Here is an 11,873-nt window from a genome sequence, read left to right on the forward strand (position 1 = left end):
TGACTATTGGTCAAAAAACTTTTATTTGGTGGGGTTTTTTTTTTTGTTTGTTTGGGTTCCCTTTGGGCCAGGGAGTTTAGATGACACTTTCTTATCTGTTTGCTGTACAGACCTGGTACCCGGCTCCCTCACTCTCCAGGGCGATGGACTGTTCCTTTGTCTACCATTACCTGCCTTTCCCAGGGAGTAGCAAATCCTTTTCTAGCAGAAACTCTCAAAAAAAGTGAAGGGACAACCACCAAGTTGGTGAGAAGCAGGAGCTGTGGAGAAAGCCTGCATGTCTGCGAGACCAGCTCCTGGGAGCACGGAGTTTCCTGGTGGAGCTGTTCATGCTGACTGCAAATAATATTACAAAAATTAGCACTCCAATGTATGATATGCAATTGAATCCTTCTCTTTGACTTTGCAGATAGATGAGATAAAGCTCAATAGGGATGTGCAAGGCTGAAGAGGAGCCCTGGCCTTTATATTGGTGGGTTTGTTCTTCCCCCAGCTCTGAAAGTTTCCAGAATCAACGATCCCTAAGGCTTTTGGAGACAAATAGGGAGAGCTAGAGGGTTTGAAGAATGGATAAATTGAGAGGTGACGCCTACTCTTTGCCACATAGTGCACCTCTTGGACCAGCACAGCAATCATGCTTTGACTCAGTCTACACTTGTTTACCAAAAACGGGTATTATCTTGGTGCAGCTGCCATGCCTCATCCATCTTTGGCCATTTCTCATTTCAGCTATGTACAAAATCATTTTGCTATAGGCCTCACTTCATACATAGCTTGAATTGTGCACCAGACACAGCTAATAACTCAGGCCAGGAAACTTGTTCCAGATGTTAATTAACTCCCTCTGCATTAACTGGAATCACACAATTAAGGCCTGATTATTTATAAAAGCATTTTGTCTAGAGAATTAAGAGAATGAACACAAACACCCTGGCTCACACTTTCACACAAATGTCCATGTGCTGTTACATTGTGGAAACTGGCACATTTATTTTCAGCCATCATAATTATTCCAGAGGAGAAAGGACAACAGTCAGCCAGGCATGGAGGAGCAATGATGAGGCAAAAAAGCTAATTCCCAATTGAGCTGAGGTCTACTGTTGTGGCACCAATAGGGTTCAGGGGTGCCTATCAAATATCCCACAGGCAATGTGGCTCTCCTACTGCCATAAAGCTAAATGATAGAACAGCCTCATATTACCCAGTCACAAATTGCAATATTTAGGAGTCTGGGAACTACTCATGGGCTGGAGGGCCTGGCCAGTGTCTGTGGTGCTTTGTCTGCTCTCTAGCACATGTTCCTTGGTTTAAGGGATTTTTGGGGTCACACAAGCACTTGACAGATCCACGACACTGCAAATTTGAATTATCTCAAACCTATCTCTCCCATCTGCCTTGCCCATAGCTCAGAGTCAGCAAATCAGGGATGTTTTATTAGCTGATATTGCAAAATGGACAAATACAAGTTAAGCAAATACAAGGTGGAAGCTAGCTTTGCCCAAGCGGAGTGAACACACATGGTCCTGTAAATGCAAAGGTAGCCACCCTATGGTGATGCAGGTTACTAGCTTCTTGATGGGTGAGGAGGTGGGCTCTGAGCTGCTGGAGCACATTCACAGCTTGTCTATGTTGTCTGTGTCTCACTGTGAAAAGCCATGACCCTCCAGGGACTCTCTGAATCAAGTCTAAATCAAAGGGCCATTTGAATCGAGAATCCTCTCACTCTTGATTTCATCCTTGGACAAGCCTGTGAGGTTTGGTAGTGTGTATCGAGCCAGGATCCATAGCTGTAGGACACAGGCAGGCTGAGCAGGTGATTTACTGCCTCTTTCTGTACCCTGCTGGTACATTTAGCGCTACAAATCCTGGACCTTGGGGAACAGAAGGGATAAGGAGAGGCAATGTTATGTTTTGCTGATTTTATTTTCATATGAAAGTAGTAATTCATTCCAGTTCGCTTACTCATAACTCTCACCCACGCAGAAGTTTTCTGGGAGCTGCATGAACAATTCCAAAACAACACAGATCAAACTGGCAGGACAAAAGTAACTGGAAACTGGCCCCTGAGTGCTGTTACTGAAGAAGGGGATGGCAACCAGGGCTCCATCTTCGTTCATCACTGAACTGCAGGAATACCTCTCTCCAGATTCTCCATCTTCCTGTTTTCCTTCAGGCATAATTACTTCTAATTTCTCACTACAGTGCAACTTGTTGCTGCATAAAGCCCCTAGTATATTCAAGTTTTTCACAATACCCATTTTACAATAGGATCACACTTTGTAAGATGTTTCCATTTCTTAGTTACCAAGGGGTAATAATATTCCCCCATTACCAGTATGATTTCTTTTCTGCCTAACCCACTCCTCCTAACTCTAAGACTTTGACTTTTTTCTCCCTGTAAGTAAGTTCAATTGTCAAGGCTTTTATTCATTCTGAAAAAAAAAAATAATGTTTTGATAATACAAGTCAAACTACTTGACTTCATTCCAGGATAAACTTTTGGTGGTTAATGTGTCAGGGACATCCGATTACATTTTCCTCAATGCCAGACATAAGCCTTTTTCTCTTCCTCTGAATTAGAATAATCATTCACAGTTCATCATTTATCATCCTTCAAGTATTTGGCTATCTATCACATGAAAGCAACTCTCAGCAGAGAACTGTCATCTAACATTGTATTTTGAGGTTTCTGCTGATAGCTCCTTAAAGAGGTGTAAGCTCCCTTCTTGCTTTTCCATCCTTTTCATCTTATGAGAGGCTTTCCAATGCACACAACAGAGTCTAAAGAGAAATAAGCTTTGATCTCTGCCACCTGAAGTGCATTCTTACCATTAGTAGTTTCAGGTGAAAATATTTGTAGTATAATGCTAGTCCTCGGTTCTGCTGTCTTTAGGAAGGATGGGAGGTTTGCTGTGTGTCTATTTGTCAAGTTTTATTTTGTATTCTAACTGTGTAAGCGTGATAAAAGAATATATATAAATATAAACCAGCTTTGTTTCTGCTTCTCCTCATTAAGTTTTGACCTTGGATTACTTTTCTTCATCATCATTTCAGCTTGATCTGTTTGAAATATCTTTGGGATTTAAAAGTGTCTGAAGCCAACTTGGAACACTCAAAGTTTCTCACTTTCCTTACGCTCAGCGTGTTGCTGCCTACCTTTAGACAGCTGAGTTTAACAAAATTATACCTCTAAGAAGCTGAGTATTTTAATGGATCTTCTCATTCATCTGGGGTGTGTGGTGCTTTGAGGTATACATAGGTAAGTTCTCAGAAAACCGCTAATCTTGACTAAGAGTTGAAGATTTCCTTATCTGAAAGTTAAATCCTTTGTATTTTTTGACTAACCTACTTTTGCAATCATATGTTAGACCAGGTGTGTGAGCAAAGGGGTGGCTACTTACAAGCATTGCTCTCAGTTAATAAGTATTTGTGAAAGTAGCTTATTTTTCCTTAGTATCTTCCTTATTTTCCAAGTTGTTCCACAATTCCTACAAATGATTCACTGGATTTCAGAGTTTAGAAATATTGGTCCTAATTCTTGATCTCTTGGGGAAATAATAGATGTTGACTTATGTATTTAACTGGTGCTGGGAATTTCCAGGCAAACAATGTTCAAAAGCTATCAAATAGGATCTCTGAAATTACAAGGGAGCAAACTTAGCACTTTTACCATGCAAAAGATATTTCTAAATCCAACTAATTATGTGCTGATCTGCTCTAATACTGGTGAATATTCCCCAAAGTGAACAAAGCACAACATCTCTCCTTCAAGCTGCGACCCATCCGTGTGGTGAAAATGGTATTATATGAGGCATCTTGCAGTATGAAGCTTCAAAGCAACAGAGCTAGGTTTATGCCCTCTTTGCTGCCCACACAACAGTCTGCAGCCACAGCTCCAAGGGCACCTATGGAGCCCAACATTGTACTTGTAGAGCCACAAGCAAAGGACTTGTATCAATCGACAACCACAGCAGCTGCTTGGGGTGACCGGGAGCAGAGAAGGAGAAGTTATGTGGGTGGTGACAAAGGTAGTGACATGACCCAGGAAACAAGAAATGTGTCTATATTTAATTGCAGATCCTGCTGTTAACGATACTCTTTAAGTTGGAACTTCGGTGTTAACATTTGTAGACAGGTCCATGAAGGGGTGATCAGTGGGTAGAGGTGAAACACAAGGGATGATTTAAACCGTCTTTGTAGCTGCCTGGTAGTCTTTTTTTTTCTTCAATAGCAGTCAATTTGGAATAAAAGATAGGCATGATCACAGAAAGGATTTTTAAATGCTCTGAGACTAATGAGGCATGTGCTGACCCTCCAAAACACTTATTCCTACTGCACAACACACAGAATTGATCTGAAAGGATGCAAGACGCTCCTTAATATTTTGCTTCATGTCTAGTTTTTTCCTAATCAAACAACAGTGTGGCCATGATAAAATGAGAAGCAGTGATCTGTTGTAGGAGTAACCTGTCTATGTGAGCTGCCTTTTCCAATGCAGTGTCCAACAGCAGAGTAAGTATGGTTCTTTGCTGACTTCGTTGGGCTTGGTGGTGCTTGGTGCTATTTATTCAGCATAGAATCATAGAATAGTTAGGGTTGGAAAGGACCTTAAGATCATCCAGTTCCAACCCCCCTGCCATGGGCAAGGACACCTCACACTAAACCATGGCACCCAAGGCTTTATCCAGCCCAGCCTTGAACACCTCCAGGGATGGAACATTCACAACTTCCCTGCGCAACCCTTTCCAGTGCCTCACCACCCTAACAGTAAAGAACTTCTTCCTTATATCCAATCTAAACTTCCCCTGTTTAAGTTTTAACCCATTACCCCTTGTCCTATCACTAAGTCCCTAATGAAGAGTCCCTCCCCAGCATCCCTATAGGCCCCCTTCAGATACTGGAAGGCTGCTGTGAGGTCTTCACGCAGCCTTCTCTTCTCCAGGCTGAACAGCCCCAACTTTCTCAGCCTGAAGCAGCCTCTTGCCTGGGCTGCTAATGGCAAATTACACTGCAGAAGCAGCTTGTGAACAGAAACAATCTTGAAAACGGCTCAGATGTGGAGAGATGTATTGGTATTGACAAAAGACATTGGGGTAGAATTAGGATTTCTAGGAAGCAGGATGCAAAGCAGCCAAATGATCACTTAAAATAAGCAGACAATCCTATTCTGGCATGTACCACAGAGAAATCTGCTGGCAGTGCATCACTGTGCGTGGCAGTTGAGTAAACTGGAGCATGGGAGTTTTGTGGGTCATACAATGTCCTTTTGAGCTGTTCTGCAATAACTAAGCTCAGGAGAGAGAACTTCCTTTTGTTCATTTTATCTAATAAGTAAAAACCAGGCACCAGGATGAGAAGATCATGGAAGGGCTGTCTGAATCATGAACTTTTACTTGCATTTGGAAATAGAACTCGGTAGAAATCTTGGATCCCACTTACTCTAAATTTGGAGCATGCAAAATTCATGTCAGTCTTATTGTGGTTAAGAGCCTATTTATCGCTTGCTAGCTTTTGCGTGGAAAACTTATCCTAAAAAAAAGGCATTGCAGCTATTTATGTTTGCTTGGTATGGGGTTGAACAGCATCGAGCAGAAAGCCAGAAATGTATTTAGATTCATTCCCCTGGAATAGGAGTGGAGATGGATGTTCTCAATTAAAACTTGGAGTTTAGAAGATTGTTTCCCTAGGTTATTTTTGGTTGCTGGAGTCTGGATCTGAAGCTTGTCATCTGGCTCCAGCCCCAGTGTATCCATATCTGATTTGGGCAATTTAGAACTTAATCTTTATTTGGAAGCAAAGAGCAACTGTTCATTTCACAAATTTCAAGGGATGTCCCCAGTTTTCCCTAGGACAGCATAAACCTGTTTGAGCAATCTGAGTCTTAGAAGTTCATCCATCTCTCAGTCTGTCAATGTATTTTGTTATTAGATGAGGGATAGACTGGGAAACCTCTGAATTTCCCCATTCTATGATTATCCATTCAGGAGTTATTTAACATGGTTCAAAGGGGCTGAAAATCCTTGATATTCAGAAGAAGTAACTAACTTCACAGGTGACCTCAGTTCTAGCTAAGATTTAACGGATCACTATATAACCTGTCAAAAACTTTCACATGGATTAGTACAGTAGAACCATAGAATCATTTAGGTTGGAAAAAGACCTTTAAGATCAACAAGTCCAACTGTTAACCCAGCACTGCCAAGTCCACCACTAAATCATGCCACTAGGTACCACATTTAGATGTCTTTTAAATCCCTCCAGGGATGGTGACTCCACCACTTCCCTGGACAGCCTGTTCCGTTCTGGGGAATATGTTTTTCCTAATATCCAATCTAAACCGCCCTTGGTGCAGCTTGAGGCTGTTTCCTCCTGTCCTATCACTTGTTACTTGTAAGAAGAGACCAGGCTCCACCACACTCCATTCTCCTTTCAGGTAGTTGTAGAGAGTGATAAAATCCTCCCCCCCCCAGGCCTTCTTTTCTCCAGACTAAATCACCCCAGATCCCTCAGCTGTTCCTCATCACACTTGCCCTCCAGCTCCTTCACCAGCTCCGTTGCCCTTCTCTGGACCCACTCCAGCACCTCAAGGTCTCTCTTGTAGCGAGGGGCCCAGAACTGAACACAGGATTTGAGGGGACAATCCCTGCCCTGGTCCTGCTAGATCACACTACTCCTGATACAAGCCAGGGTGCTGTTGGCTTTCTTGGCCACCTGGGCACAAGCTGGCTCATACTCAGCTGCTGTTGACCAACATCCATGGGTCCTTTTCTGCTGAACAGCTTTCAGCCGCTCTTCCCCCCAGCCTGTAGTGTTTCATGGGTTGTTGTGACCCAAGTGTGGGACCCAGCACTTAACTATACCTGCTAATAATCTGATAATAAACTGATCAACAGTTTGATTGTTACAGGGGAAACCAGGAAATATTTCCCTTGCCAAATAAGACATCGCCGTCAAAGCTTAATGTGAATTTAATAAGGGCACACATGCAGATGCTGGCTCTATTGCAGGAGATGCTTGATGACAGTGAACTTTCATGAGGAGATGGTGAGGATTTGTATTAAAAAAAATAAATGTAAGCAGAAGAAATGAAAGAGGTCTGTGTACATCACATTGTGTTAAGGTTTCTTACTGATTGGAGGTTGACCATAGTAGCAAAGGGTTAAAGGAAGAGCAAAGGATTAATGGAAGAACAAAGGGTTAAAGGAAGAGTTACTACAGTCTGGTTTATGTCCTTGGAAGTATTTTATCCCGCTGTGGTAAATACAGTCCCTTTCCTTTGTGCACCTTGACAGCAGTTCGCACACAGCCAGGAAAACCTTTTCAGTAGCATAAATTCCTGCAGAGCTGCGCCGACTACAGCAGGGAGGCAATAGGGATATAGGAATATTTTCTATGCAGGGCAGCGCTGGTACCCCTCCAGGAGCGGTTCAGAGCTGGTGCTGGGTGATGCTGCTGCCGCCCTCTAGATGGTGCAGTCTGATAAAAAATTCCAGAAAAGACTAATTTGTTTTGATCGGGGTCTCTTTTTCTGGGCAGAGATGTTTTAATTGCATTTACAAGAGGGCGTATTGCCAATGGCAGGGAACTGGAACACCGCACTGCTGGTAATTCCCTTTAGCGTTGGGAGGACAGCCAGATCCATATGGTATATAAGGATTTGCACTGTACTGTATTGTACCTTGAGATATTTTGCACATTAAGTTTCTACCTAAACCAGTCTATTCAGTGTACTTATTTAACCCAGGAGTCTCTGTCAGAAAATGCACAGAGTCTCAGAGGTCCAACAGGGAAATATCCCAGAACTGAGTAAGAGACCTGGTTTAACAGTTTTTGGGTATTTATAGCTCAGAACCACAGTGCAAAGTTTTAGTGAACAAGCCAGTAGTGTTATGCAAAGGAGATATTTTACAAAGCTATCGCTGTCAAATGGAAGTGATCAGGAGAAAAAACAAACAAAAAAAAAGAAGGAAAGAAAATGGGAATAAGACCAATGCCAGTTCCTAAAATGCAAAAACTCCACTTGAGACAGTAGACAACAACTTGAGGTGAAAGCTTACTTTCAATTCACTCACGAAATAAGTGCACAAGCTAGAGTGAAAAAAGCAGCATACATGGCACAAGAAAGTGTGTGTAGAAATGGGCAGCAGCCAACACAAACTAGAGATTGTTTGGTTCAGAATATTAATATGAGAGGGAGATCTGTGTATATCCAAAAATCCAGAGCAGAAAGGGTTAAGGAAAAAAGAGATTTGTTTTTAAGCAAAAACATATCCTAGCAACATCACCTACCTAATATTAGGTAGAGATACTGAAGCTGATACAGCCATGAGAAAGGGAGAGGTATCCAACAGATACCCTCTGTATTTGGAAAGCAGCTCTCTTCTCACGTGAGCTTGGCTGGTACCTCTTGGTCCATCCAGCTAGGAGAGCGTTAGGCATCATCTGCTAGTGAAAAAATCAGGCTTAATTATTCTTGCCACTAAGCACCTCAGAAGAATTGGTCAGGGAAGCCTCTGACCTGTGGGAGTTTATTTTTGGGTAGCTTGAATGCAGTAAAGTCCAGGACTAAGAAGGATGCTACTGCTGTGTCAGTCATCCAAGAGGTAGATAGTGAATCCTAGGAAGATAAAATGCATGGACTATAGTTAATGCTAAACAAATAGAGAACATATTTTCTAGATAAGACCTAAGTTTACAAAGCTGATAATTGCCTAGATGTGCCCTGATATGCTGGGCTGGGGAGTAGGTGGGTAGGAGGAGGTCATTTTGCTTCTGATCAAGCACATATGATGCCAGTGACAGACTGTTTGCATGCTGAAGGGTCTGAGTGTGCTGATGGAAGCTCAGGAGGGACTGGCACTGCCAAACTGAAAGAGCTTAGCTGAAGGGAAAGGTTCAAGGGAATGAGACTGCAGAATATACGTAACATGGTGAAAAAGGACACAGCAAAAAATGTGACACGTTCAGGCTGAGAAAAGGCACCCATGTTAAATGGAGGGTGTCAGGAAAAGCTGACAAAGGAAGCAGGTCACTTTGCCATTTCCTTGTGGCTTCAAATCAACTGTAGCTGCCTTTCAGGTAACTGTTTTGGTCAGATAATCACAGGGCTCAGCCCAGGGATACCTGCTGAAACGCTGACATAAGGAAGAGATCAGGTTTAGATGAGGTCTAAGGTCCCCTCCTGGCTTTTAAGTCCAAAGTAATGAAAATTGTCTCTGAAGAAAGATTGATAGAGACAGTGTGTGAGAGGAAAGGATAAGCTGGGGATTTTCTTCTCCCTTGTTCATGTAACTTGAATTTAGTTGCTTCTTGCAACTAAAGCTTGGTAGGTCTCATACTCTGCAGAATAAAATTAAGTTTGCAAAGGAGAGCTTTGATAGTTTTTTAAGGACGTGCAGCACCTGTGAGGATTTGAGGACATCCATCACTGGCTCTGACCCAGCTGCCACCAGGGTACAATACAGATGTGTTGGCACAACCTTAAACCTGTGCTCAGAAGCTGCACTGCAAAGCTTGTTCCTGTGCATTTCGGCAATTCACTGTGTCTTTCAAGGTAACACGTCCCCTGCAATACCTGCCAGGTCAACGTGCCACTGCTGGGCATCAGTCTGTCCCCAGGTCTGGGGAGCCGGACAAACATCTTGTCCATGAATATCCTTTAGTGGGGTTGGGCACGTCCACACCAGCAACCGTCCTGCCCAGCAAAGCGTCAAAGTAAGAAATTTGTCTGAATTTTTGTGGGGTTTTTATTTTGTTATTCTTTAATCTTGACATCTTCTTCTCCATGTATAATTTTCAGTTGCAATGAATTTTTCCTCTCCTGCCCTTTAAGGTGACCTTTGCTCAGGGCTGCTGGCCTCTTCTCCAGGTTACAAGGGAGACAGCATGACTGGAGCAGATGGGACTTCTTCAGGTCAGGGAATGTGATGGCATAGAATATGGCTGGTTTTTGCAATAGTCTGTGAGCTCCAGTCCGGTGGGTTTTTAGAAGTGTTATCAGAAGTGAAAGGCTACATTTAAAAATGTATAAGCAGGGACTTTCAGCACTGCACGCCTTCATTCATAATTCACAAGTACTCATTTCTAAAGAAGATTTGATATTTTTACAAGGTAAATGTACTTTAAAACCTTTCTTTACTTTGCAGTGAATGTGCAATTAAGTGAACATACTGAAAAGGAAGAGAGGGAAGCAAGGTTTAGAATAGGGTCGTCCAGATAGCTGTGAATTGATTGTAATTTTCATGTAATTCAGCTGTGATTGGGCAATGTTGTTGCATTCCTGTTCATAGTAGAGCCATGGGCTTGGTGCTGGTAAAGTGACTTTTCTGAAAAGATCTCTAAATTCTTGACTGGTGACTACTGTTATCTGTACCTTTATGTCCAAAACAAAGAAGCTCCTTGGTGAAGAGGATGTTATCCTTATCTCTCCCTGATGTGCCAGAGCCCCACATTGCTGAAACCAGTTTAGCAGATTGGTCTGGCCTGGAAGTTGCACCAGCATTTCCTAATACAATGATTTCCTAAAACAACTCTAAAGACCTGTTTATAAGTAGGTATGAGAGACAGCTCTGTAACTGTTAAACTAGATTTGGCATGGAACAAATTGTCCACTGAGTATCAGAGCTTTTTCTCAGCAGGTTTTCCTGTAACTCACTGGGAAAGAGTTACAGCACATTGCAGGTTCCTGTAAGCCAGAAGCTGGGTGGACAAGCTCTTGAGAAGCTGAGGCAGACATCAAGTCACAGCAGTTTAGGACCAGTTGTACAATATGGCTGTTCACATGTCAGCTAAGCTACACTGAGACACAAGTATGTGCAAACTTAATTTAGCCTTTTTTCAAAGTCACAATGAATTAATTTGTCCAAAGTCATTTCCTGTGGAAGAAAAGGGAATGGGACTGCAGCTCAGCCATGAGTTGGGGCTGACGTGTATGTTGTAACTGCTGATGCTTAAGCACCAACGTGTAGCAGCTCTCTGTCTTTGGGAAGGCTTGTCTTTGGTGTGACGGGTCAGTGTTTTTGTACCTTGGCAATCAGCTCCAAAAGAGCTGGACTCTGGTCCACGAAGGCAGAACGACTCTGGTGCAGGGTGTGAAGTCCCCTGAAGTGAGAATGCTTAGTGCTGATGGAAGCACATAACTTTACTCAAGTCCATCATGCTTAGGCTCCTGCTGGCACCAGCCAACTGGTACCTGCTACACTCCCACCTTGTATCTCACGCAGGCACTGCACTGGCACTTCCATAGGTCTGAGCTGGGGGAAGGATGGAGAAGATGTTTACTCTAACAAGAGATACCCACCGTTTCAGTCTCCACAGTAATTAGGAGCAATGCACTTCTAAAGCACCTTCCCTCCACCTATTCTATAGGCACAGTGTGAGGTGCAGCTATTAATCGGACAAGCTGCTGGAGATAACTGCTAATTGAGAGCAGCCTGACTCCCTGAAGTTCCCCTTCCTCTTTTTACCCATGCTGAAACATATAATTTGTTCTGTACACTGATGTGTGAGAGCAGGTTGTGGCAAGTTGTGGTTTTACTCTTCTACTGTGCAGGGGATTAGCGGAGGGGATAAGCAGTGTTTATACAATAATAAAGTGTGTGTGTCCTACATGCCTCCATCGTGTGGAGCCTGTGTGTTCCCACTGTAGTTCTGCAGGAAGGGATAAGAGTGGGTGATAGATAGGAAATAACTGGGGGATTCCCCTGGACATCTGACTGTGTAAATCAGTGGCCACCAGCTCACCAAAGCAGCACCAGTAGAAAAAGTGTGGTGCCACAAATCTCAACATGCTCGGCTTGTTCCCTTCATGCAAGACCATGTTGCAAGATCCCTTACTTCAACGTAAGGAAAACTTTCTTTGCACTTGTAATCCT

The sequence above is a fragment of the Pezoporus wallicus genome, unplaced genomic scaffold (genome assembly GCF_028554395.1).
Source record: "Pezoporus wallicus isolate ANWC-B61680 ecotype Strahan unplaced genomic scaffold, APGP_CSIRO_Pwel_v1 scaffold_7392, whole genome shotgun sequence".
NCBI lineage: Eukaryota > Metazoa > Chordata > Aves > Psittaciformes > Psittacidae > Pezoporus > Pezoporus wallicus.